Genomic DNA, 27,515 nt, shown 5'->3' with positions numbered 1-27,515 from the left:
TGTGGTGCCGTTTCTTTCGTTGCTCTGGATTTTTTGCTTTTTTTTTTTTTTTTTAAGTTTTTCTTTTAAGACTACAGATTTTGTTTTCTTTTTCTGTACTTTCTTTTTTTATCAGCCGTTGTTCTTTGGACTCTTCAAATTTCTTTGTAGTTTAGTTCACTGTTCTCTTCCACGTTTATCTCGTGTCTCTACGATCGTCTTTCCATTTTTGTCTTGATATCGTTTCTCTACAGGTTTCTTTTTCTAATTTTTTCTGTCCTCTGTTAGTATCATGAGTAACAAAAGTATTTCGAAGCCAGGAAAGCCTTAGTACAAATGAATAAATGAATATTTCACAGACTAACACTGTTTATGTTACACGGTGTTAGACTGTGGAATATTCATTTATTCATCTGTTAGTATCGTTTCTTCGTTATTTCGCATGCTCCAGGGTTGATCTGTTAGTTCTCACACACTCTGTCGTATCATTTTGCTCTTATTAGTAGTTAACCAGTCATTTGTCACCTGTCATCGTTTCGGTCTGGTCTTGTTCTCCATTCTGTCGGTGGACATACATGTAATGGTTTCGCCGTTTGCTCTACCGCAAACACCTGTCCCTATGGTTTTCCTCTTTTCTGTCGTTTGTCTGTCATCAATAATCGACAGTTCCTCTCATCACAAAATTCTTACTCATCGCAAAATGAGCTAAAATTAAACCATCGCGAAAATAAGCTCAAGGCATCAGGGTGACTATGAATAGCGTTAGATCTATCGCGAACTATCTTGTTATAAGAAGATCTGACTGGAGTTTAACTATTACCTGATCGAGAAAGATCTCCTTCTTTCCCTGATAGCTGATGAATGTTCTTCCTTGTTCCAGTGATAGGCCTCGTCACGTGAATTTCGCCTGAATGCTGCGTTTACCCTTTCACTCCCGGAGTGAAGCCACGAGTCATGTCATGCGGTTGCACCTTTGAGTCTGAAGATAACTCTCGAAGTGCATGTGTACGAATGCTAAAAAATTGAAAGCTACTTACACTGAACAGCACTTTTCCGTGGTGCTGTTTATTATGCGGTATTACGTAGTTTAAATTTGGGTATGTGGATGAAATCCTAAAATGTGTCTAATCAAATGAAAGCTACTGTGGTACTCGCTATTATGCTGTACAAGGTGGTTCTAACCTTTGAGTCTGTGGATGAAATCCTCGAGTGTGATCGATTCAAGTTACAGCTACTGACCAGTACTCTCCCGTGGCAATGCCTACTATGCTGTAAATAGTGGTTCCAACGTTAGCATCTGCGGGTGAAATCCTAAAGTGTGACCATTCAAATGAAAAGCTACTCATCAGTACGTCCCTGTGGTACTGCTTATTATTCTGTAAAAGTTGGTTCTTACTTTTCAGGCTGTGGATGAAATCCTAAAGTGCGACTATCTAAATGAAAGCTATTGAGCAATACTTTCTTGTGATACTGTTTGTTGTGCGGTATAAGATGGTTCTACGCATGGACGTCTGAGGATGAAATCCAAAAGTGTGGCAAGAGTCTGCCTGAGTTGGTGGAACATGATTGTAATGATTCCAAATTTTCCGAGTGTGAATGAAATCTGTGGAGTAGTACTTGTCTTAGTTTTCTCCCGGAGTGAAGAGATAAACTTGAGGCCGAGAAATTAGTTGAATTTTGCCTGATATCCGAGAATTGAGTACAAGCAGTCTCTGTCAGACCTTTTTATAAATGAAAATATGAAGACCATGGCCCAACTGTTCTAAGCGCGATCATGCTAATCCAGAATAAGTTCCAGTTTTGAATTCAGTGTTTAACATTTCTCTTATTTCATTTTGGAATGAATGATTTAATACACTGAAACCGATCGCGAATGGTACACGATTTTGAAATACTGTTCTTCTCACTTTTTCTGGCAGTTGAAACCAAAGCCATAATCTGGATTAACTTTTAATCCAGGTTTTGAACAGTTTAATCATCAATTAAGTATATAAGCTAAAGGTTTCATGAATTAAACCTTGCGGCCAATTGATTTGTTAATCGTGCAGTCCTCTGTACGCAAGTGTGCAGTCCATTCTACTCTCTTCACTGATATTTTGCTGCCCCTTGACTTGCAGCTAAAATCCAAGAGAGGAAAAAACTCTTAGGGCCAGTTATTTACACAGAGTCTTACTTAAGCCCCAGATTAAGACAATCAGTGGGCCTTCAAGTCTGTTTCTTATTGGTTTATTTAAACTAGATAAATAGTTTTCTTATCTGGGATGCAAGCCTTCTTGTTACCGTGGGCAGTAGACGATGTTTAGATATGATTGTTGGCAAAATTGAGAATGTCACTTAATAAAATAAAACCAAGCAATGCAGATTTTCTATGAAGAAATAACCACCTTGCGATTTACAAGAAACATAGCCGCTGTAAAATTTTTTTTTAGGTATCTTAAAAACAGCATTGGCGAAACGTTTCAGTTTTGTTTTGTGAGAATGTGCACCGGGATGAAATAACATGTATAAACTCTGACTAAAACTTCTAACAGTTGATTATTTAAAAATATCTAAGGTGAAATTTGATTTTGACCACTCTGCAAACGAGAACCTAACTGTAATATCTCACCTTTTTAGTAGACATTTATCCCGAAGCGTCTCTGTTTAGCCTTGCCAATTACCAAATTGAGCCATTCTGTGCGTGGTATCTGCATGGAAGGAAACAATAGCAGCGTGAAAAAAGTATTCTTCCCCTCCCTCTTCCCCCTTACAAATAAATTTTCCTCTTATTCATTTTGATTCTGCGATTCTATGATATGATCTAGCGAGGAGGGTGGGGGGGGGGGGGGGGAGGGAGTGGGGAAGGGAAAGGGGTTGAAGGAGTACTATTTATTTATTCATGTATTTATTTACTTCTAGAGTTCTGCTGTTTATTTTGTAAGTTAAACTATCGTTAAAAGGTAATATCATCATGGCGTAATATCGTAATTCAAGAATCTTACGCGCATACAAAATGTTTCTGAAGATAGGAATGGTTATGCCTTTAACAAAGAAACCTACTCACCCGAGATCAGAGGAATTCTGTCTCCTATAAATGTATCCGTACCAATCATAAAAATTCCTGCAACTTAATAACGAGAAAGGAAATCCTTTAATTTAGGGAATAAATAATTACGTAAGCCACATATCGTGCATGTGAGCATGCTAAATTAAAGGCATCGGTGTGGGTATCAGTGAACTGGTTTAGTCTTCAAAGAGGCACGCATTGATTCGTATCCCGTCAATAAAAATTTCGAGATGCATTCATTGAAGCTCACAAAAAGTCTTATAAAAGGCCAAGTGTATAACTCACTAGCCAGTTCACCGGCAAAAAAGTTTCACCATCCGAGCTTAATTGAAAAACTTTATATCATTCAAGGTCTGATTTGTTCAGCTATTGATTAAATCAAACATCTCTGTCAATATGCTAATTCAAAACTCCCAACCATTACACGCTCCGCGCTTGATACAAGCGTCAATGTCTAAATCTACCTAATCCATGTTTAAGAAAATAAAACAATTAATTTCTAACAATTTCTACCCGAGGAAAAAAAGGAACCGAGTGATATTGAGTAAATACCTTTAGAACTTTGAATTCTTCCTTGTTGAATGTCCTGGCACGCCGTCGGGTTTCCGACCATCGGTTAGAAACAGGTTTAATCTTAACTGGTATGGAGAGAAGACAGCAATGACGGTTTAAGCGGTACTCCATGAAATAAACTGCAACATTAACATCATTTCCTTGAAATATTTTGTCCAGAAGCAGCTATAAGGACAAAGTAAGGTTTTATCGTTGTCCATGTTGGTTTCAAGTTCCTCGTGGTCGTGATAGGTGTGAAAAATAAGACGAGTAATTTACTGATAATCTACAATTCAAATGTATTAGCCTCGATTTCGAACCGCTCAGTTCTTTTCCTCTCGGATGAAAATCATCTAAACTTGAATTAAATGGGCATTGCCTAGGCAAAAATTATGAAATGTAATCACTGGAAAATGTTTGGAAAGCAGAGAAATAATTGATAAAGTATCAGTAAAGAAAGGACAGGGTAAATATTTCTCAGAAATAAGGATAAATAAATAGAGTTTGTTTAACAATAGTGACACCTCGGTTTTTCGATCGCATTGGAATTTAGAAATGTTTAATGAGAAAATAAAACCTGTGGACTTTCGAGGAGAGCCCTCAAACGCGGAGGGCAACTCAAGGCATAGATGACGAAGATTTTGCTGACTAAATTATCACGTCAAACTTCCAAATGCTCTTAGCTTTGACTTAGCACTTACTGGATTTTCCTCTTCCATCCTGACTTTTTAGTTAGACGTAGATTTAAAGGGAAAATCCACCCTTATATTTCAAAGCTTAGTTTAAAAAGTGGAGATAGCACCAAAAACTGGATTTCGTTATCGCCTCAGGTTTTCGCTCTTAAATTTCTGCACGCCGCCATTTTGGATTCCATTGCGCTAACCATAAATGCAATGTAGCAAACAACACCAACCGAGTCCCAACGCTTTTATTAGCCATGAGGGGTGGGGTGGGGACTGAACAACGAAGGAACGGTGCTGGAAAGAAGTGAACAGAGTTTATTTTTGAGAGGAGTTTAAATCGTTAAAGGGGTTCTGCTTACATTTCGATGAATTTGTGCCCTACACTCGGGTACAATAAGGAATTTGTAAGGGTTCAAAGGCGTAAAAAGGAACACGCAGACGACAAAAGGAAACACTTGAGGGAACGAAAAGATATATGTAAGAGGACAAAGGGAAACACGTGCAAGGGGGTAAAAAAGAATTCCATTCATTTATTTTGCCATTAACCAAAAAATACAACATAAATACATGATACACAATATTCCTAATAAACTATTTAAAAGATTAAATGTGTTTAAGGCTAGGAAGCCTATATAGAATGAAGCCGGGGGCTTATTAACTATAGGCTTCCTGGAACTACAGGATAAACCATAGAAGTTAAGGGTACTGAATGAAATGAAAATGAATGAATGAAATGATGAAATGAAAATTCTAATTAATTTTTTTTTAAAAGAAGAAGAAAAAAAAAAGAAAGAAAGAAAGAAAGAGGTGTATAGCTCAACAAAGAGTCAATTTAACTAGGAAAGAAGGAATTTTTTAAGTCTTTTGCCAAACAAACTGATATTTTCACTGCTTTGAATTTTACGACTTAGCGAGTTGAAAAACGTAGGACCTTGAAACCGAATAGATAATTTTCGAAGATTAGTTCGACAATAAGGTATATAGAGAAGGTTGGAATTTCTTACGTGTCGACGTTGAAAAAAAACCTGTTAAGGCTTACAAGGAAACACGTAAGTTCGCAAAAGGAAATTTGTTAGGTCTCAAAAATGAACGCTTACGAGTGTGAAAGGGTGATCACAGTGTTACAGTGTGGGCAATGGCTAAGTGAACGCTTAATATAGGTTCTGAATATACGTAAAACAATAAAAACGCCATTTTATTTCAACTTTGATCACTTAATGTACAATTTATGCAGAATTAAAGCGCTCAAAAAATCATTTACTCAGTTACGAAACTGCAACGATAAAATGGTGCGACGAGGGGAACACAGCATAAAAAACGGTCTAATAAAACATTAAGACCGATATCACACAGTCAGTATTACAGGTTGTTAGAAATTCAGTTACCTGGCAGGCTATTCGTTACTCTGTTTTAAGTGATTTCCTCTTAAAAGGTGACCGTTTAAGACAGGTCAAGGCCTACGCTATGGTGCCCCAGAAAGCTCACTGCTTCTTAATGGAAGTATGGCCGTTCGGTAAAACTTTTTGACAACTTTCTTTGAAATTATAGTGGGGTCCCGTACAATTTGCAGTTTTCCGCACAAAAATAAAAAATTCTCCTTAGAAGCTCTGACCGTTCTCAAGCCCTTGTTCTTCCGTAGAAAACAGGCGCCTTCCGTAGAAATATAAAACTGTTGCGCGCGCATTCGACCGAGAGGGGATTGGATGCTAGGCTCCCTTCACCGCGCCTAGATATTGTTGCTGCTTCTTCTTGGCGCCATTTTTGTTGTAGTACGATAATTTATAAGAGTTAGCGAGGCCAAATCGCTGGGCTTATTAATTGACGAACACCTTTCAGGGACAAGGCATATAGATGAAAAAAGTAAGACAATATCTTAGGCTGTAGGCGCCCTTAACCGCATAAGACCATTCATTTCAGAAAGCTCCGCTCTCCAAAGCTATCAAGCATTAATTTTACCCCACTTTCACTATTGTAGCTCCGTTTGGGATGATCTAAACGTTACCTTGAGTGATAAACTCCAAAAACTCCAAAAAAGAGGCTACTAGGGTCATTACCAGCTCCAGTTACGACACAATTACCAGTTTTCTCCTAAAGAGTTTCCACTGGGACAATCTCTCCACGCGCCGAAAGAAGTTGAAGGCGATGTTAATGTTTAAAACAATTAAAGGGCTTTTCCCGATGTACCTGTACTTCGTATAATCTAAGGGATTCCGAGATCAAACTAGACTTGCCAAAGCCAGGCACGAACTATCGTAAGCGTAGCTTTGGCTACAGCGGGGCGCTATTATGGAACAGTCTACCCGTCAATTTACGGAAAATATACTCTCTTGGTCGCTTTAAAAGGGAAATTGATCGACTTTACGACAATTGTCAGTCAGGGTCCCACTCGGCAATCTTGTAAAACAGTATTTTTAGTTAAACTTTTGAACTTTTAATACCTTCTTATTATAGTGTAATACTGAAGATTTTACCGTGTATAAATAAATACAGTATGAGTATGGAGTAGGCTTTTATTAAACGGAAGAAACGTCAACTTAGTGAAGATTTCGTTTTACTCCAGAGACCTTTGAAAGCAAAATACCTACCGACCGACCGAAGAGATTCAGTAATACCAGTTTTAGCTGCCAGGGCCGATGTTTGGGTTGTCAAATGTAACGAGAAGACAAAAAGCCCTGCTGAAATATGAAACCAGTTGCGGTGGGAGCATGGATATAATGATTGTTTTTTCGCTTTGCTGTCAAGAAAAAGAGCAAACGCAGTCTTTTCACCCGCCATTTTGATTTTCCCATACAGTCCCTTTTGTGAGTTCCATTCCCCTGACGAGATGCAATTTATCGGACTTTCGACGACTTGTCCGTCTAGACGAACAAATGGACCTCGAAAAATCGTCCTAACAGACGGACAAATTTAGACGACTTTTACGATCAAAATTTTGTTCGTCCCGTTTTCACACAGACACGACTTGTCCGTAATGTGAAAATGGCCAATAATAAAATAGCACGCAACAAGAGAACGTCTTTGATTTGTAACCGCCATGTTTGGAAAGTTCGCGCCATTAATTAAAATATTCGCACTTGGCTTGTTTTTTGGATCCATTCCTACTCGACTTTTCCTTGCGATCGCTGTGATCATTTGGAGCCATGAGGTCTCAACGATCGCAAGGGTCGCAGTGATCGTTGCGATCGCTTTTTTTTTTTTCATTGGATTTTTATCACTCTCTTTTCTTGTTCTCACACTCTCGTTCATCGCCTATTGTCAAAGCCAACAATAAATCAAATTAAATAAAACATTACATCCTTGGCGTTCTGTTGGAGGAAAGGTGTCAAAGGTTTTCAAACAAAATAATTCCACAAACTCTTTTTTTAAAATATTTTTTATTAACAAACAAAATAACAATCTTACAGAAGTAAGAGAAAAAGGGAATTTTAAAATTAATCTAAAATCCCAAAAATGGAACATAGTAATTACGAGACAATACATTTCAGGTGCAAAAGAAAAGGGGAAAAAAGGGAGAAAATAAAATGCTACTTCAAGTAACTGAACAATATAATATAATACTGTTTAGATTCCACAAATTCTAGCGTTCATGATACTGAGTAGTGTGTGCTACATTATAAAATGCTGTTGATAATAATTGGAGTAAAGTCTCCATTGCAAAAGATGTGGTGAAAACATCAATCTACGATGTCCGTTCTCGTGCAACTGTCCTCTAAAATTAGAAGAGGATAAATAGCAAACGACAATTAATGACAGGATAGCAATGAAATACTCGAAATAGTGAGCACCATGAGATAATCAACGTTTGATAAGTAATATCAGAAATATCTCCTCATTGCAAAAGAGGTGCATAAAGTTGAACACAAGACTCACTTTTTGCATTTATAAGTTAATTTATTATATACTTAACAAAATATCGCGTTTCTGATTGGTCAATGAACAATGCATAAATAGGTCATAGAGAGCAATATGGAAAGTTGCTATGGGAACAATGAGGAAGCGCTAGTACTCTTGCCGCTTTTTTTAAACTGAGATTTAGCTTTTGAGTTCAGCTTGTTATATTTTCTGAGAAACTTTCAAAAACTTCACGCTTGATTTGCCTGTCACAACATTATATTGTTGATTGGTTCAAATAAAACATCTGAGGATTTTGGAAACCATTGAAGCGTTTTATGTGGTACGCAAGGCGTGCAAAGTAGCGCGATGGAATAATTTTATTGAGAACACAACAAACAAAAAATCGTATGCACCTGCTGGTGCATTTCGTGATTTATTGTCACTCGTGATGTTTTGAGAACTTTCAAAACATCACTCGTGCCCGTAACTCACGAAATGCACGAGCTGGTTCATACGACTTCCTATACTAATACGTAAAAGATCGAGTGATAACAGAGAGGGGGTGCATGTACCATCACCTCTGAGTTTGTCAACAAAGACAATGTAACTAACTCCGACGTTCAGTGGAAACTGCTGTTTGATTTACAGCGCGCGTTTTGTTTTGCTCTTCTTCTTTCCTTTTTATTTACAAGGAAGTACCAACACAAACCACCACACCCCCACGTACATATTTTCTGTTTATGTGATTGTTTTAAATCGAAAAGTACGGGTTGAATTAAAAGTACATAGAAATGCTAATGAGAAAAAACTATAACAGAATAACTTAAGGATACGTGACAATGTGTGACTATAAAAGAGAGTTTTAAATCTACCGATGGTACAATTGCTGGTTTAAAGTAGGTTGTTCCCATTGGATGTGAATAGCTTCTTTTATCTTGAGCCGAAAATTGGTGGAAGCATAATCCGAAATATTAAAACTGTTAGACGAACATAAAATGTGGCATTGTTTAGAATCTCGCTAATGTTTGAATACGTGAGTGGCTAAGTGGTTATCATTGTCGAAACATTTCTTTAAAAATCAAAACTGTTGTCATTTCTTTAACTATATACTTGCCTGCTGGTATCCAGACCTTCAAGTTGGAAGGGCGTTTTTCTTTTGGAACACACGAACATCTATTTATCATTATCATTGTTATTATTACAATTTATTAGTACAAATCGGTAAATAAAAAGTAACAAATATCTAAAATAGCCATAAGAATAATATCAATACCCACAAACACTAAAACGTCAACATCCTAAGCCACTGTTAGCGAAAAAAAAAAAAGCACCATGATTTGGCTCTAAAATATACGCGAATATTTAACAATTATTCCACGAGCGCGCGTGGGATACGAGATTATAGAGAGCCAACCAGACCGAGTTGGTTATAGTCATCTCATATTCAACAAGCGTGAGTGGGAATACTTATTTTAGTAAAAAGAAATAAAAATCGGGAAATATTGGCTCGTTATTTTTCGGACATGGAATAATGGCTCATATACCATGGCTGCTAATCCAATCAAATCCCTGGAATTGCATAATACCAATGATCCGGTTTTTAATAATTGCCAATCAGACGTTATTTGTTCTCAAAAACTCATAGTTTTCCTCGAGCTTGGCTTTCGGAAAGCTGTTGGTTTCTTCTAACACATAATATCCGATGAGAAATAAAGGTGCAAACTTGGAGCCGATCTCGTAACCAGAGAGCTACAATCTCGTACCCAGAGTCTTCAGGCTTTTTCGAAAAGATTCAATTTTTTTGATTGGCTGTTCCGTAACAGTTTCCATTGTTTTAATGCAGAAATCCTGCGGTAATAAAATTTGATGTCCCCAGAGTCTTCCCGGCGTTGCCCCGCTGGCCAAAAAGCCTGAAGACTCTGGGTACGAGATTCTGAGAGCTGAGGCCCTTTGACCAGCGGTTGGTCGCCAGGAGAGACCCTAGGGCATTCGAAAAAAAAAATTGATTGCCTGCTAGGTAACGGCTTGCATTGCTTTACCGCAGACGTCCTGCAGTAATAATCCAGTTCCCCAGAGTTTCTCCTGACGAACAACCGCTGGCCAAAGAGCCTGAGGACTCTGGAAACGAGATTGACTTCGAGCAAAATAAAGGTCCTTGTTCATGTTTTTAACGGATTTGTGATTGGTTGTATTATTCATAACAGGGGATAAATAACTATAGACCCTACCAACGTGGCTTCACTGCCTCCATGTTGGTGCACCGTCAACAAGTGGTTTCTCGTAAGCTTCTTTTGTTATGGTACACCAACATGGCCGCCACGCCATTGTCATTTTAATTAACAACGACAACGACAACAACAACAACAACAAATTTATTATATCACAAGCATATAAATTGATACAAAAATTCTTCCACCCGCATGTAGCTAACTAATCGAGACGGGAAAAAAAGAAAAAAGGAAAATACAAATATCATACTAAATAAAATTATAACTTAATTACAACACTAGCTGTAATGAGTAACTAAAGGTAACTCTTATGTTAAAGATTATGGAAGAAATATAAAATGTGAAATATAACTGACATTGTAAATACTAGTAAATCTAAGGAGAAAGAAAAGATACAAACTTAGAACTAATACATTACATTGATAATTTAAGTGATTTCAAGATAGTCATCATTTCTTATGAGAATTTCCATAAGTCTTGATTTAAGTTTCTTTTAAAAAGTAAATTTGGACAAATTCTGGAATTCTAGGCGTAATGAGTTGCAGACTAATGGTCCAATTCAAAGGAATGAATTTTTCACTTTCTGAAGATTGCAATGTTCAATATGGGCGCAGTATTATTTGATACATCCCACATCCTCCATCTTGGCTGCTCACGCTTCATTCGTGGTCCTCTATGTATCCGTTTCCACACCAATACAAACCGTGAGTGGGTAAGGGCGTGGTCTGTGTTGACTTCTCTGCTTTACGTCAGAGGTCATCTACAATTAAGCGAATGACACGGTTCAACATCGTTCAACTTTTGTTGATCAGCAAATGTAGACTTGCTTACAAGTCGAGCTTAGAGAGCACGAAGCGCGATCGTCAGAGCTCGAGCGAGCGAGCGCTGAGCGCTAGCGAGCGAGAGCTCAACTTGTTTCCCTTGCTGGAAATCGAATCAAGTGACGTCATTTTGGCGCGAACTTTTCAGGGTGCAAAGTTGTCAAACTGTCAACTCAATGCATTCTTGTCATTTCAGTCATTTCAACGCATCTTTGGAAACGCTGACAATTGCATTGGAAAACTTTCTCAATGCGTTTCAAAACGTTGGGAATGTTTCCGAACGAAACCGAAATACGTTGAAAATCATTTAAAATTGGGCCAACGCATTTGCAAGACATTTTTCAAACGTTGACAACGCAACGCAACGACTGTATCGTACTACACACTGTTCATGCGAAGATTTTGTTTACATTTTGATGACTGCAGAAATTGTGTCGATTCGCTTCGCGAAGATTTTTAAAATGCTTTACTTCGAATGGGCGAATAATAATAATAATAATAATAATAATAATAATAATAATAATAATAATAATAATAATAATAATAATAATAATAATAATACCGGCTACTGCTAGCGCTGCTACTGCAATAATAAATTTTAAAATGAAAGCACTACACAGCATGACATGTAGAGTGCTGTCTTGACGGGAAAACCTGGAAAACAACATAAAATGTATCGGCTCTAATGGGTTTCCTATTATATACCGAACTAAATTCGGCCGTTAACTCGTTTGGGATAACGGCCGAATCCGTATCGGTATATAACAACCGAACAAGTTAACGGCCGAAAAATGCTTGCTATATACCGAACAAGGTTGAGGCTTATCTCGTTATCATCAAAACACTCACTTTAAAAATGCAGCATATAACTATGTCAGTATAAGCCACAAAATACCGATCGATTGCCTCTTGATGATGATGTCCGTTTAACCGGAACCAAGCAAACGGACATAACCTCTTTTCTTTCGCCGTGACGTGAAAAATCGAAAACGAATGGGGCCACCTCAAAAGTCAAGCTTTTTTTTCCCGATCATCCTGTAGGCGCCGATAAAAACACGTCCTTTCCACAACAGTGACTTTCGATTACTTTGCGCTGATGTTCGCGGACATCTCTGTACTTAGCTTTTTGCAACCCATACACGAATTGCGTCGTTAAATGAACGTGTAATCAGTGCGAGGAATTTAAAAGTTCTTGGTCGTAGACCGAAATAAAAATCGCTATTGAAGAGCTAGTGTTGTATGTTCGAACAGCTTTGCGCGTGATCTGGTTATGATCTGGCTTGATTGACGTGTACTTTCAAATCGCTGGTTCTGATTGGATAATGCTACAGGAGGAAAATTCCTCCTGTAAATTTGGCGCGCTGCAAGTGATAAAAGTTGCTCGCACCAGGTCCATTCAAAGAGAAGCAAGCGAGCGACTTTGAGAAAGTCTACAGCAAATGTTGAACATTAAAACTAAACGACTTCTTGACTTGTTGAACGGAATAGAGCCAAGCTCTATTTTCGTTCAACAACGTTGAACAACTTTGAACATGTTGAACGGCATATTTCAACGTCAAACATTACATGATACACTGTTCAACGTTTGTTGAACAGCAGTTGCAACATTTGTTGCTCAACAAATGTTGAACCGCGTATCATTGCCTTACGGAAGCGTGTTTGCTGATCGCAGGGATGGTCGTGTACGAGACATTCAATTGTAATTATTTCTTAGGTACTTAGGTAGGTACCTATAGATTGAAAGCCCAAACCGTTGGAATGTAAACAAATGGGCAGCGACAGTCCTACTCACGTATTCTTGTATTTCGTTTCTATTTTCTCCACCAAGTGGTTCACGGCTTTCGAATACGCAAGGTAAGTCGTGTGCTTTATCGTCAAAGAAAAAGTATTTTACTTGGTTCCAAGGTAAACAAAGGTTAATTGATAACCGCACCAAGGATATAAAGGGTAAAGCGTTATTTAATGAACCGTTTCCTTATTCCACTGATTTTTTGTTGTAAGTCTGGGTGTAAAAATGTTGTTTCCCTTCCATCTTTATTAATAAGTAACATAAAACAAAGAAAAATCCATGTGAATACCGAGTAAACGAGAAAAGACTAACACGACACAAACACACAAACATACATATACACACAACAAATACACACATACATTAATAAATTTCTCTTTGTTTAAAGCCCGGGACAATATACTTTAGTAAACTTTACACCCAAGGCTTGAACGTCCACTTCTTGTGAAAATTATTTAAATTATTATTCTTCCCTGCAATATATAGTTCAATTTGATACTTCTTAGTTAATAACACCTTAAGTGAATGAATAGTAGGTTCTGTATTATTTCTCCGGCACTGATCAATTACTGATTTTCCTACCAAAATACAGGAGTTTTAAATTTCATGACTGTTTCCACAAACGCCCAAAATTAGAGATAAAGTTATATGTTCTTTCGAGTCATAGCAAAAAAAAGCCTGAAATCATTTTAAAAACTTGTGATGAAGGGCAAAGGAATAGCAAATTCTCCCGATCTTGTCTTGAAAAGTTACAAAAAGAGCAGACATCCGGAGTCCACTTTTATTTCCTAGTTACTTTAACAGGACATTTGTGCAAGTTATCTACTTAAGCAACTGCATCTGAGAGCGTGTTCTTGGGGTAGAATCCCAACTTTTCAGCATTCCCGAGATCATCTTCCCTTCTGCCTTAAGAAATCCAGAGTGGCTGACCTTAACTAGCCGCGTTCTCATTGCCTTTCTACAACTTTAGTACTACAAGTTTCGTAAAAAAAGATGTCAGATTTCGTTTTTCTTTACCACAATGTAAATTAACCTACGCTTCTTGAAGTTGCCCAGGCCTCTGGCGTTTAGCGAGATTATTTTAAACATTCACAGAAAAAGAAAATTGAAACAAAAAATGTTTTCAAATATATACAGTACAAAAACCAATAGATACTGGATTAAGTGTGAGCAAGACGTTAATATACAAACACAAACACAAGAACAGTCTCACATCTTCCGGATTGAACTTCTTCATTACGTTCTTCCAGAACCGGCTACGGGTTCCTTTGTGCTTGGTAGAAATTTGACTTCATTGAATTACTCTGTCTCTTTTGTAAGTTTCCCTCGGCATATTGAGTTTTATACTGATAGAAAAATGAACTTAACACAACCTGAACGCCGGAACTCAGAGGAGCACGTCCTCTTCCTCGCGGCACATGCTTTAAATGGGGTGTAGACGTGTTGTGACTTAAAAAATGGCTCTGTCGGGAATTAGAACACTCAATATAGCATGAAACAAAAATTCAGCTATTTTGGGTGTTCTTCATCCAAGCAGAACGTATGACAGGTACACGTCCACGTCGTTTTTTAAGGTTACGTCAATCTCTAGTTTGGAACACCCCCATTAATGGATCGCCTCCACTTAGGGACACTAACCTTTGTCCGGGAGAAACTTTCATATAATCTCTGTATCAGTGGCCTCTATTAAAGGGGCACCTCTATCAAGGGGACGAGGAAAGTTTTTGAACATTCCAAATGGTTCAAATAGGAATTGATTTCCACGTATGTGACCGACCACCAAGGAGGATTGATAAGATTATGACAGCTTTAAAAGGTTGACGTTTTAGTGTATTCTAATAAATGAATAGTAATTAAAGTTATGGAGTACAAATATTGTTAATAATTTCAATCCAGGCTTTTTGTTTAGGTGGTTAATTATTAACATAATCGACCCAACCACTTTACAGGGGACACCTCCATTAAGGGACACTTCTCTTTGTTCCGAGGATGTCCCCTCGATGGAGGTTCCACTGCATCTATTTTTTAACCTAACCCGCAGCGTAACGTGATTCTTTTGAATCAACCACTGTTCTCAAGACTCCCTAAAGCGTCATTCTGTAAGAAATCAATGATCATGTAATCTATTAACTACAAACATAACACATAATTTTTCCTTTTTTTAACCCTTTGGCCGCCAAATCCGTTTCGAAAAATTTTAGAAGGATTTCTGAGCGAAAGAACTATGTTTGGTGGTGCGAAGACTATAGTTTTGTTTCAAGGTTACTGATATATGGTACAGTGGATACGTTTTTTTAATATTATAATTTTTTGGCCCAGGTTATGGGTGTTTACCATTTAGACAAAGTACCCAAAGGACTAAGGCTGCATCATTTCAGTCGGTAGCCCACAATTTTAGTAACCCCCCAAATGGAACGACACGAACCACTTGATTTTCATCCGGAATCATTCACAATCATTTTTCGTAAGAAAGGCTTTATTCAGGATATTTTTTCAAGTCAATAACATTCCTTAATACACGGAGCTCCCCATTTTAGGTGTTACGTTTCAGGAGAATTGTAAATATAGCGAACATGTACGTGCTAAGCTGATTAAGGCAAACAAGTGTCTATTTGTATTAAGATCGTTACAGAAGGAAGGTTTTAGTCAAGTTGAAGTAGACCGCCTATTTAGCGCCTTAGTTTTTCCGAATTTCGCCGTAGACTCACATCTTACGGTCATACAAAACTTCCCGGATAGATGCTTCAAAAGGAAATATGTATTTAAAAGAATGGATATTCGAGAACTTTTAGTAAAGGCAGATAATAAACTTTTCAAGGTTCGTTCAGTGGATCACGATTGCCCGCTTAGTCACATTATCCAGAAGAAGAAAAAAAATAAGTATCAACCTAGAAACAAAACCGCACATCGCCCGAGGATTAAGACTTTTGTAAATAGGCTTATTTTTAGATATAATTTTTAATCTTTCTATTATCTATATACTGTATGTTTACTTCTAATAATAAATGTAACGATAACGATAAGTCTTTTTATCTTAGGAGGAATAAGGATTGTTATTTATAGTTATTATTAAAAATGGTATCCATGCAGTGAGTAGAAACATTTGATGCCCGAAAAGTGTAACGAAGACGCAAATCAAGTGTGTATCACGTGACAAAATCTCGATTATTCGTGGTGTCTTTTGCGTGTCTCAGGGTCTTCGCTGCCGTCCGAAATTTTGAATAGGGAGCTTTCGCACGACGGCGCCGTTGGATTGCTTGACATGCCAACTGCACTTGCCAATGTACGCACTTACCGGCGTGGAGCCTAAGTTGACGACGTTGGTGAGTGCAATTTGTCGGCGTCTTGGAAACAGCAGGACGTGAGGTTAGTTTTCAAAGTTTTCTCTCTTTACTTCAGGTGTTTTTGCCAGATAATTCAACATCACATTAGGGACATGTTCTTCACATATGTTTTTGATTTTTCGTCTGTTTTCATTCAAGTAATGACCTTCTACACCCGAAATTTGAAAGAACTGAAAAGCTGTGTCTTTTTTGAACAGTCGGGTCAATAGTTAGAGACAAAACCGAGATAGCTCACTTAGAGAGCTAGGAAATTACTTTGCTGAACAAAAGAAGCGGTGTTACTCTGCTAGCTTTCAAAATAATTTCTAATTCAATGAAAGTTTTCACTCGTTTCCTGTTGTTGCCGGCCGAAACTCGGCCTTGCATTCGTTGTTTGGTTTCTCGTCTAAGTCGAACCTTTCTTAGTTCCAATACGGAAACTCTCGATTTGTAGACTTGTAAGTATCGTAGAAAAGTACAAATTCTTGTTCGTTCATAAAGCTTTCTCCATAAGCGTATGCAATACAAGGTCTCGTTTCCCTGAAGTTAGGCATTTTCGTTTGAACAACCCAGCTTGTTAAAAAAAAAAAAAAAAAAACAGAAACGGCGGGAAAACTTGTCGCCCGCACCAACGTCGTCGTTTTTACTGCGAATCGTAAAATCAGCGACGCGGGACTATGACGTGACCCAAAGGCGCCGTCGTACGAAAGTCGTCGATTCGTAAGCTCCAAAATATAGCGAAGAAACTGGGGACGAGGTTGAAGTTGCAGTAAATTAGCCCAATAACCACTACACTTTTTTGAGACCCTTGAGAGGACTGGGTGGACTGAAAATTGAGTAAAGTGTAGATTTCATACTTGCCTGCGACTTGTATTGTACATGACACAAATCACACGCATTAATTAGGTAATATTTGACTGAACTACTCCATGATAACAGGGGCAGTCTCATTGGTTACCTGAAGGATCTCAATTCAACCACACAGATCACTAAGCTTAACAGCCTACTATATTGACTTGGTTTCAACTGACAGATCTGCATTTAACAGATGGAACTTCTTCCTTATTGGCTGGACATAAATTTCAAGTGACTTTTTGTTGCACCAAAAAAAAAATTTTTAGAAAAAATTCATTCGTCTCACTCTATAGCAAAATTACCAAAAACGAACTGAGGAAGTTAATTAATTGAAACCTGTCAGGTGAAATGAGTCGCTTTCAGATGCTTTCTACGGTATTTTTCCGGCTAGATAGGTACGAAACCTATTTGCTACGGCCATGAAGTTTTTTAGCCGATCGTTGTATTAAGCTTGCCCGCTCATTTCCGACAATTTTTCACATAAAAATAACCAACAATATGTTTTCAGCTATCCCGATTTTTTTTGTATATAGATTCAAGCAGCAGCCTTGAATTACAACCCGCCATATGATTAAAAATGCTTAAAATTACCAGTCATTTTTTTGCAAGGTAATCCACTTTTGCGGTGTTGTAAATTATCAATCTAAATAAAATAAAAAATTGAAATTTGCCGGTAGCTTTTGCTGCAAATTTTACTTACCTTCTATATATGTTGATAGTTCCATTTGACAGAAAACTAAAGCTTCCTATCAATTAACGACACAAACAAACTATCAAGTCACCCATGTAAAACAAATTCACAAATGGAAAATTTTTTCGATTGCAGCCTGAAAGGTGATTTGATATTCATCATCTGGAGTTACAACAATGACAAGAAGATTGATGTGTACAATATGTAGTGGTCATGCATACAAAATACATCACTACTGATTTACGAATTCCCCGTCTCCCAAAAAAACGCACAACAAAGTGTTGTTCGAGTTTATATAGAAAATTAAAATAAGTCACCTTGAATGCAATACATCTGTTTTACACAGTTTTAAGCAAAAAAGATATCAAAATTCCATAAATTTATATTACGGTCGAAACACATTGATTATGAAGAAATAGTTTTCTTAGAAGTGACTGTAACTCGTTTTAAAACTTCACCTTAACATATGCTGCCGCCGGAAGCGTAAAATGAAAGAACCAGTTCTTGTTCTGAAGAAAAAAACCTCTTTTTGGTAGCCGTCGAGGTGCAATACTGCCTGTTTACGCAAAGAGCTGGATGCTTTCAACGTAGAAATTCGGCCAATTACAAATAAGTAAACACCACTCAACTACTTAAAGCTGCTTTCACTCTGGTCGGATTGTATATCAATGGATTAAAGCTCGACAATTAAACCACAATTAGCCAGAACCTTGAAAAAGAAACTGAAACGTTTAGATAAATTACCTGTCATTAAGGTGGTTTCGTAGTTCAGGTTTTAAAACGGAAAACGCTGCTCGAGTTACGGCAACACTCCATCCAACGCACGAGGTTCAGTCAAATTTGTCGACGAATATCATTGAATATCAGCTTAACACGCGAAAGCAGTTTAATGGAGTGTTTTTCGAAAATCAAATGGACCTTTTATTCCTGTGTATACAATGCTAGTGCTTTACGCTTTTAGCACTTTCAAGTTAGCAAACAAAAGAGCGTGATGTCCATTTAACATTACACGCTTTTTAGGTCTTCTCACGAATTTTCGTTTTAGAGCCCTCTTTCTGCCATTAGCTGTTTCTCGGGCTTAATGCATCTCTCAGGTAAAATGAACGCCACTTTTATCTTGAAGTGTAAAGCTTTTAAAGTGGAAGTACATTTGTTTGATCCGTCGGGAAAAAGGTAATTCGCGACCCGAAACACATTTAAGCACAGGAAATAAAAATAATTCAAGGAAAAGGAAAGGTTTAATAGAGAAAAGCGGTGGGTTCTTGAGATCATAGGAAAAATTGAAGTACATTTGTTTCATCCGTCGGGAAAAAGGTAATTCGCGACCCGAAACGCATTTAAGCACAGGAAATAAAAATAATTCAAGGAAAAGGAAAGGTTTAATAGAGAAAAGCGGTGGGTTCTTGAGATCATAGGAAAAATTGAAATCCGGCGTTTTAAAATTCATTTAATTAATGGTTTGTATTATTTCTACAGTAGCACTATCAACATTACGGGCGTTTCTAATATTTTGTCGGTTTATTTTTTCCAAATACAAAAATTCAAATCATTCAACTTAAAATTCGCTTAGTAATCTGGTTTTGCGTAGATATCTTAGGAGGTACAGAGCGAAATAGCGCGTACTCATGGTTTTCGCCTGAATTGGCCAAAAGTTTAAGATAACCGCGAAACTCGGTTAAGATATTCTTCTGCAAAGACTTAAGAAGTAAAAACAAGACAAACTTTCAAAGTGATCTTAGGTGAATTTGTAACGATGATCTAAACCCGGATACAACAAGCGGGGCCGCCGGGCGAAAAGAATGAAAAAGAATGAACGACGAGAAAAAAGTGAAACGGGCGAAAATGTTTTCGTACTAAGCTGGTGACAAATTAGAGTTAATCAAGCCTTTGGGTATCGAGATTAACTTGAAAAAAAAAATCGAATAATCCTAATCTCACCAGTGTTTAATTTCCACTAGAAACGCTGAACGTATTACATTATCACAGAACTACAGAATTTGGCATCACCCCACGTCGGTGTTAAATCATTTCTTCTGTCTCATCAAGAGATTGAAAGGCAATCCATTCATTGGAGTATTTGATGTCACAAAATTCTCACTGGAGGCCATCTCCCGGTCATTTCGGAATAAAGCATATTCTGAGAGCAGCAAATGGCATATACTGCAAGATACTGAAGCAAATTAAAGCCAAACCATTTAAAACACGCTTTGCTGTCTAAACAGTCAGCGTTTCTTTCAATCAAAGCCCATTTCCGAGAAGTAAAATTTCGGGTATGCACAAAAGTAAGATATTTTGAGAGTTGTTGAACGAGAAAAACATCAACCAGAACGGCTTGTCCATTGTTCATGTTCAGTCCTGTTGCTTTTCGCTGGTGTCTTACCCATTGACCAGACCTTCCAACAGGAAGTAACGGTCCGTATGAAGGCTAAATTTTTCTTCCATTTTGCTGGAAAAAAATTCCTCTGCTGTTGTGTGAAGCTCTGGCGTAATTCATCCGATCATTCTTATTCAGACATGATTTGCAGGAACTCATTCCACCCGATCGGTAAACTGCCAGCAGTCTCTTTCTTCGTCTTATTTCTATAGCGCACGATGGATCTAGCAAGCACCAAAGCGATCCGCGAGAAACGCGGGTGAGGAGGGAAGGACAAAGAACGTTCCTCCCTCTCCCCAATCCCTCCTCGTTCACTTTTATAATTTGCATAATTTTACGCGCGCGATCCGAGGAAAAATCTCGACTGCTCGCAGTCTACTCGATAGGCGGTTTATCAAAACACCTTTGGTCGTTAAACTGATGAATTCACCAATGCCGCAGGAAGCCTGGTCCCTAATGAGCGAAAAGGGGCGCCACGGAAGTGAATGATTTCCATTGTGAGGCGATAATTTGTTTCAATACAAAAACAACTTTATTGTAAAGAAAAGACCTTTATAACTTTAAATTTCAAAATTAAACAACGACAAAAAAAAAACATCGCAAATCATATTTTAAAGCTATAAGAATAAGTTTACAGCCAACTCAATTACACATTATATCTAGCTTATAACCTCTCTATAGAGAAAAAAAAATTAAAAAGAAAAATGCGTGAACTAAAATAAATAAAGTGAATAAAAGCCTGTCAGCCGCCTCATAATTTTTAATTCATCGCGTTGTCTTCACATCAAACGACAAACATACACGTATTACAATTGATAAAACTCGAGTAAAATTTAAACTGAGGCTAATACAAAGCTTATAATCCAAAAAGGCGGCTTTATTTTTAATTATAAACCACCGATTAATTTCCGCTTTCTGCCCCGATTAATGTCTGTCGCTCGAATATTCGATAACAACTGTTTACCTTTGCACCCAATCTTGCGTCTCGGGAATTTTCCTCCGGCATATCATTGCCCCACAACACCTGGTTTTTATGCAAAGCCATTAACACTTGTGTTTTCTTTTTTTTTTGTTGGATAATTTTTCTTGTTTTTTAATTTATATTTTTATTTTTTGGGAATTTTAGCGGTCAACAGGGTAGATTATTACTGTAAGCACAAACACCAAACGATAGCTTTGTTTTTGGGTGTACAAAGACGAATTGACCGCACTGACTCTGGCGAATTAAAAATGCTTTGCTTGAAATCATCGTTTGTACTTGGCTGTAGTGAAATTCAACGCACTACTTTTTCTAAGATATGAAGGTCCATTATAAAAGAATATTCAATTCTTTACTTTGCCTCTTTACCGCGTGAAAATTTCAACTTAATACGGCATGTGACAAAATCTCAAGCAACGGCAATGTTGTTTTGGACCAAAACGGCTTCTATGTTCAAAACGAAGAATGGCCACTTACACTTAGAAAGACAAAGTAAGGCGATCGCCTATCCCTCGTTCGGTACCACCTTCGGGTAATGGGATCCTTACAAGGTATTCAAGGTATACACGTATCAAATGTAACTGCAAATTTTACAAACAATGCTTTGAAATTATTGTGAGCGAGTATAAACGAGATACTGAATTGGCACAAGGGTGTAAAATCAAACCAAAGTTCTTGAGAGGATTAAAAATTAAGCTGATTTGACAAATGGGTAGTTCTTTAATCCGTTTACATCAAGAATCAAATCTTAACTGTGGAGGTACCGTTTGAAACTGAAAACGGATGAGATCTAAGGTCGTGGCTATCCAAGTAAAAGATTATAAGTAATACCCTTTTTTACGCTCTTTTAAGATGCTTCAAAAGAACGCGAGTGCTTTTCACATCATGGTGGGGGTTGAATAAATCCCAGTTACTGAGACCTGTAATGAAGAAGGGAATTTTGTTTCCCGAGTTTACAAGCTGCTGTTTTGGGATGCTTCTGTGACTCCAACTACTACCTGGTGTTTTGGTGCGTCAACTGGCAAGGTGCTTCCAACATAAATAAAAGCCATAAATTTCCCCGCCTTACAAGAAGCCCAAAGTGATGTTTTATTGTGTAAATGACGATTAATTGATAATATATCAGGCGATAAAGGTCTTCTCCATGCGCAAAACGCTCAGTTGGGTCCCCCATTCCCTAAAACTCCATTCCGTAATCTACATGAATGGGCTCAGCTATCCAGTCAGTTTCTCAGAAAACTGAAACTATTTCATGGAGAAACATCGTCGACATAAGAAACGAATACAGCAGAAGGCTACATAAATAAAGGAAAGCACACATGCATTTTCTTACCTTTCTGTCTGTGCAATTGTTCCAGGTATATCAGATGGCTCCAACATGTCCAGGCTTTATATTCTTTTTATCCTTCTTCGATGGCTGATAACAACCGCAATACACCCCCGTAATTAAACTAAATGATTACCAAGTCAAACTTGCTCACCCACAAAAATCAAGTAACTGATAATGGGACAGAAAAGGAAAGAGAAAGATTCGTTTTTCAATAGTACTGTTGCTTCCTAGCGTGACGAGGAACCAAGATCACACACAAACAAAACTGAAAAACGCCAAGTATTTTTTTCACTTTCTTAGTTATGTTTTATTCCGCAAAAACATTCATTTCATGGTTGTTCCGTACATCTCAGATCGGGAAACTAAACGTTTAATCGGCTGATGATCAGGATAAAATAAGTACAATCCGAAAAGAAAATTTGACAACTCCATCTATCGCCTTTACTAACTCATATATTTCGATTTTTTATGTTGTTTACCATAATCCCATAATCAGAAGACCAATCTATTTGACTCTAAAGATCTCGATTTATGTATACTTATTTTTGTTTTTCTTTTATTTGAGGGAGTTTTCGCATAGGGCTAACCTCCAAACTTCCTTTTCTAAAAGTACTTTTCTTCTTAGTTTTATTTGTATATATAGTCTGCTTCTGGAATAAATAAAGTATGTATGAAAATAAAGTATGTAGGTTGGCCACAGAGTGTGATAGAGGTTTTTTAATATAATTTTGCTTTTGTTTGATATAAAAAACCCATGCATTCAAGGCTTGTTCCCTTCATCGCAGATTGGGAAGCAAACGCTAAATCGGTTGATGATCGAGATAAAAATGAACAAAATCTGAAAACAAAATTTGACAACTCAATCTATCACCGTTACTATCTTATATCGTTCGACTTTTGATGTTATTTACCATAATCCTATAATCTGAAGACTACTGCAGTTGGCCACAGTCTGGTGATAAAAGTTTTTAATATAACCTTGTTTTTGTTAGATATGAAAATCCAAATTAATATTGACTCGTTTGCGTCCTTTCATTCTTCAAAAATTCAGATTACTGCCTTGAATATGATGCGCAAGAGTTTAGAGGCTTTTGCCCGGTTGGCATTTTACATATAAGTACAGTCATAGTCATTTTTTTGGGGGAAAAAATTTGGACATGTTGTGTCACCTGAACTTAAATCTCTCCTCCCCCTTCTAATGTTGGTTTTCAACAGAGATTTGTACATGGACAGAAAAAACCTTTTTGCAACACATCCGAAAACATGGAGTACTGAACGTCGTTAAGTCCTGAAGTCCAATGTCAACTTGCAAATTCTCTCCGTTCGTCTCCATTCATTTCCTATAGCAACAGTGTAGAGAAACTTTAAAATTTGACACAATAAATTAATTATCACTGGTTGAGCATATATTGTTTTGAGTTCTTTTGCCGTTGTTTTTTGCGTTTTAGTTTGTGTTTCTCGCACGTTCACCAATCAGCCTCAAAGGAGAGACCTTCAGTCCGATTTTCATTTTTAAGACATACGGCCAAGCACTTTCTACTTGTGCCTATTAAACTGTAGAGCACATAGTTCCTCACACATTATATGAAAATCAAGTTATTGATGAACGTACCGATATTTTCAGCCGATGGTCTTCCTTATTCTCAACGTGTTTGCAAGACAATCTGTGGGATTGAAGAGCTCAATCAAAACTACCATAAAACTCTTGAAAGACTTATAATTTTAACAGTAATGTGTTAAATGAAGCTATAAATAAGTGTCCTCGACTATGGATTCCATATTGCAATGGATTGCAACTGTCCTAAAAAAACTCGCTAAGAAATAATTCTGCTTTGTTCTCCCTTTAGCAAATCACTTAACGCCTTGTCCTTGGTGTTCCAGGATAATTTCGTATACGAGATCGTTAACTAGCAGATTCAGATTTTCATTGTAGTATTACGTCGAATTTATATTGGACTGTTTTTATTTCAGCCTCTCCACTTAAAGATCAAATTGGTAACACGCAAATTCGAGATGACAATTTCAGTAAATTTATTTGGAAGAAAGATAAATTAATTTGGATTCGGGTGAGCAACAACAGCTGTAGCTTACTCTGTCTCGGGCTATCCTTTTGATAGTTTCCCTTTAAAATACGGTATTCTTAAAACTAACACACAAACCATCAAAGCTTCACCGATCAGGCTAATATTTGTTTTAAGAACATCAAATTTTGGCGGCCAACTTTCAATTGACAGTCTCCTAAATGAAACGATTTATTGTTTTATTAAAGAGGAAGTATCGTGGTTTTTTTTACCTCTTTTGTTAAAAATAAAACCTTCAGTTAGCTACAAAATAATTCTAGAACAACGAGAGGAAAGAAATCAACTCAATTCTTGAAAGGAACAGCTCGTGATCTGTTCTAGCACATTTTGGAAACAAAAATGTGAGAACTTAAAAACGCTAAGTTTCAATCCATTCCGACCTACTCTGTGTCTGGCCAGAGGCACTAATCGACAGTTTATAGCACTGGGCTAGTAATTTATAATAAAACTAGACAATTATTGTTTTGTTTCTGTTGAAAGACAAACATTTGGGGGTTCTGAAATGATATCAAATTTGCGTCATACTTCCCCTTTAAACGTCCCTAGGTCACGTACATAAGCCTTTCTTCGAAATTTCGGAAAACGCGAAACCAAATGTCGTAGATCTTTTCCTAACCTGCAGTCGTTACTTTTCCGTTGTCAACAGCATCTTCACGTAAACACACGAAGATCGAAATCACATCTTTTGTCTTTAAATATTGAAGCTTGAATTAAATCAAGAGTGGAACACAGTCCTTATCTCTTCTTCGTGCGTTCTTTTGGTATAGGAACCTCGCACTTCCTTCTCCTTTCACGCATGTTGAGAGAAATAAAAAGCAGACTTTTGTCGCTCAAGTTGAATTCAATTTAAAAAAAAAAATGCATCTATATAAATTAAACGTAGCTAAACATTGGGTAGGTAAGTTATACCTACCAACCAAACCTCCCGAGAGGTCCTTTTTCTTGCGTCACGTGTTCATAATTACTTGTTCCCAAGAGTTTCCATACTTGTCGCTGTTTGGCACGCCTTACCCAAACATCAACCCTATCCTGCAAAATAAATAAATAAATAAATAAATAAATAAATAAATATATAATAAAATAAATAAATAAATAAATAAATATATAATAAAATAAAATAAATAAATAAATACGAGAGAAAAGAAGAAGTGTTACACTAGCGATTATAGCTGTTCTTGGTTTGACCGTTTTAAAGCTATGGAGCGTAGAAATTACGGAAAGGGCCACAAACCCTTTTGGAGGAAAACAAGTTTCTTGGCTAGGTTTGTGAAACCATAACGCGCCCCGAAAACCCAGCACAGAGACTCTTTGTTATTGTATCTTTACCTCCGTTAAATCAGTTCCTGTTTACAAATTATTCATTTGGGTGATACAAATGCTTGGCGACCACTGTTGAATTCAGCGCGTCTGGGTACATAGGAAATGAACACGTATCTGCTTTTTTCTTTAATTTTATTTCTTTTTAAAATAAGAGCTTGGACTTGCATTTGCATCATTCAAAGTAAAAGTCAATAAAAAAAAAAACAGTTCTATTACGTATACGTACGTCTAAGTAATTTAAGAGGCCTCCGCACGCAGTATTACTCCAAGTATGTCCCGATCTCTAGCGATATTACGGAGAAAAAGCAACCCAAAACGATCTCAATGCCACAGTAAATCTTGTAACAGTAAAAAAGGAAATCAGAACTCCTTAACATTGATACGTTTTACTCTGCTTAAGCTATGCAGTGGCACTCTTTACAGATGCTCTATATGTATTGTCACTTACCAAATGGATTGCCCTCAATGTAACTTTAACATACACTTGGTCATTCGCTGTAAGTTGCTCAACATGAAAGCTATACCTTTTTTCCCATTTTCACAACAAGAAGCGACAAATCTCTTTTGGGCTCACGGGTGACTTACATTGAATTTATGTATCGTGGTCGAACAAACGTTTCACAAAAGAGTGAAGCATTATTTAATGGAAGGAAACATTTTCTGTCAACGATGAGAGTGACAAATTGGCGGTAATGACCCACGTGTTTTATGAGAATTTACACTGAAGTGAATTTCAATGCGAAAGAGGTGTTCTTTAATCGTTTAGATAACAGTCCTCTTCAAATACAAAAACAGAAAAACAACAGCAAGCTAAAGCGAAGGCTATATTACCTTCTTTCTTAAAGTAAACAGCGAAACAGAAAAAACGTTGTAAAAATTGAATAGAGTCATAAATTAATATTTTACTTAACTCGATGGACTCAAAGTGGCACTTGCTGTCCTTTTTCGGTAAATGTAGGGATAATTTAAACAAGAGCCATTCATGTGTCAATACTTGTCCAAAGACTTTGACATTGTAAAATAATAATAATAATTCCGGCATCAAATTAAACCGTCGCATTGTCCTTCTTGTTTGGACATGCCACCTGCACTGAATGAAAAAAAGACTTAATTAAAATGGTTAAATTCAGAAAAGAACGATGAAAGCGGAAAAGCTCCAACAGTCAGTCAAAATAGTAATGAGAAACAAAATTGAAGATGCCTTCCTTGGCACATCTTCTGATGTCCACTTATAGTATAAATTTGCCTGTTGTGTGAATGCTTGATTGTTTTGTGTATTCCAGCACTCGGAAATTTGATAAAGAGTGGAGTTAGCAGTAGAAGAAAAACAAGTGAAAAACGCCATCCAAACTAATTTGTGGCGTTACGATTTAGATAAAATCAGAATGAAAATGCCTTATTTTTACGGGTGACATAGCAACATCTGTCGGAAAATGATTTTTGCACAAAGCAGTTTCTTCAATTTCATAGGACAGGAGTGGAGAATTGGCCAAAAATCAAATGTGAAGTTTTTGCGAAGAAGCAAGACCGCCACTTTATACAAAAGATGATTTTTATTGTTTGTTCCGAATAATAAAATCATGGTAAAAATAACAATACAGATTTCTCTGTATGTATGGAAGCAAGATAT

The 27,515-nt window shown here is 37.1% G+C and overlaps 2 long non-coding RNA genes across 2 annotated transcripts; both read right to left on the bottom strand.

The window, feature by feature from the left end:
* Nucleotides 1-409: 409 nt before the first annotated feature.
* LOC146465216 (uncharacterized) lies at nt 410-3,922 on the bottom strand. The gene is made up of 4 exons (XR_014868308.1): nt 3,578-3,922; nt 3,023-3,085; nt 2,588-2,666; nt 410-2,096 (listed from the first exon to the last, which is right to left on the bottom strand). It is a non-coding gene; the product is annotated as an uncharacterized LOC146465216 (long non-coding RNA).
* A 6,537-nt stretch (nt 3,923-10,459) lies between these two features.
* LOC146465215 (uncharacterized) lies at nt 10,460-18,661 on the bottom strand. The gene is made up of 2 exons (XR_014868326.1): nt 18,260-18,661; nt 10,460-11,082 (listed from the first exon to the last, which is right to left on the bottom strand). It is a non-coding gene; the product is annotated as an uncharacterized LOC146465215 (long non-coding RNA).
* Nucleotides 18,662-27,515: the final 8,854 nt, after the last annotated feature.

This window comes from Pavona decussata, unplaced genomic scaffold, assembly GCF_977016875.1.
Source record: "Pavona decussata unplaced genomic scaffold, jaPavDecu1.1 SCAFFOLD_156, whole genome shotgun sequence".
Taxonomy (NCBI): domain Eukaryota; kingdom Metazoa; phylum Cnidaria; class Anthozoa; order Scleractinia; family Agariciidae; genus Pavona; species Pavona decussata.
Note: the sequence above shows the minus strand (reverse complement) of the source record. Positions and strands in the feature narration are given on the sequence as shown.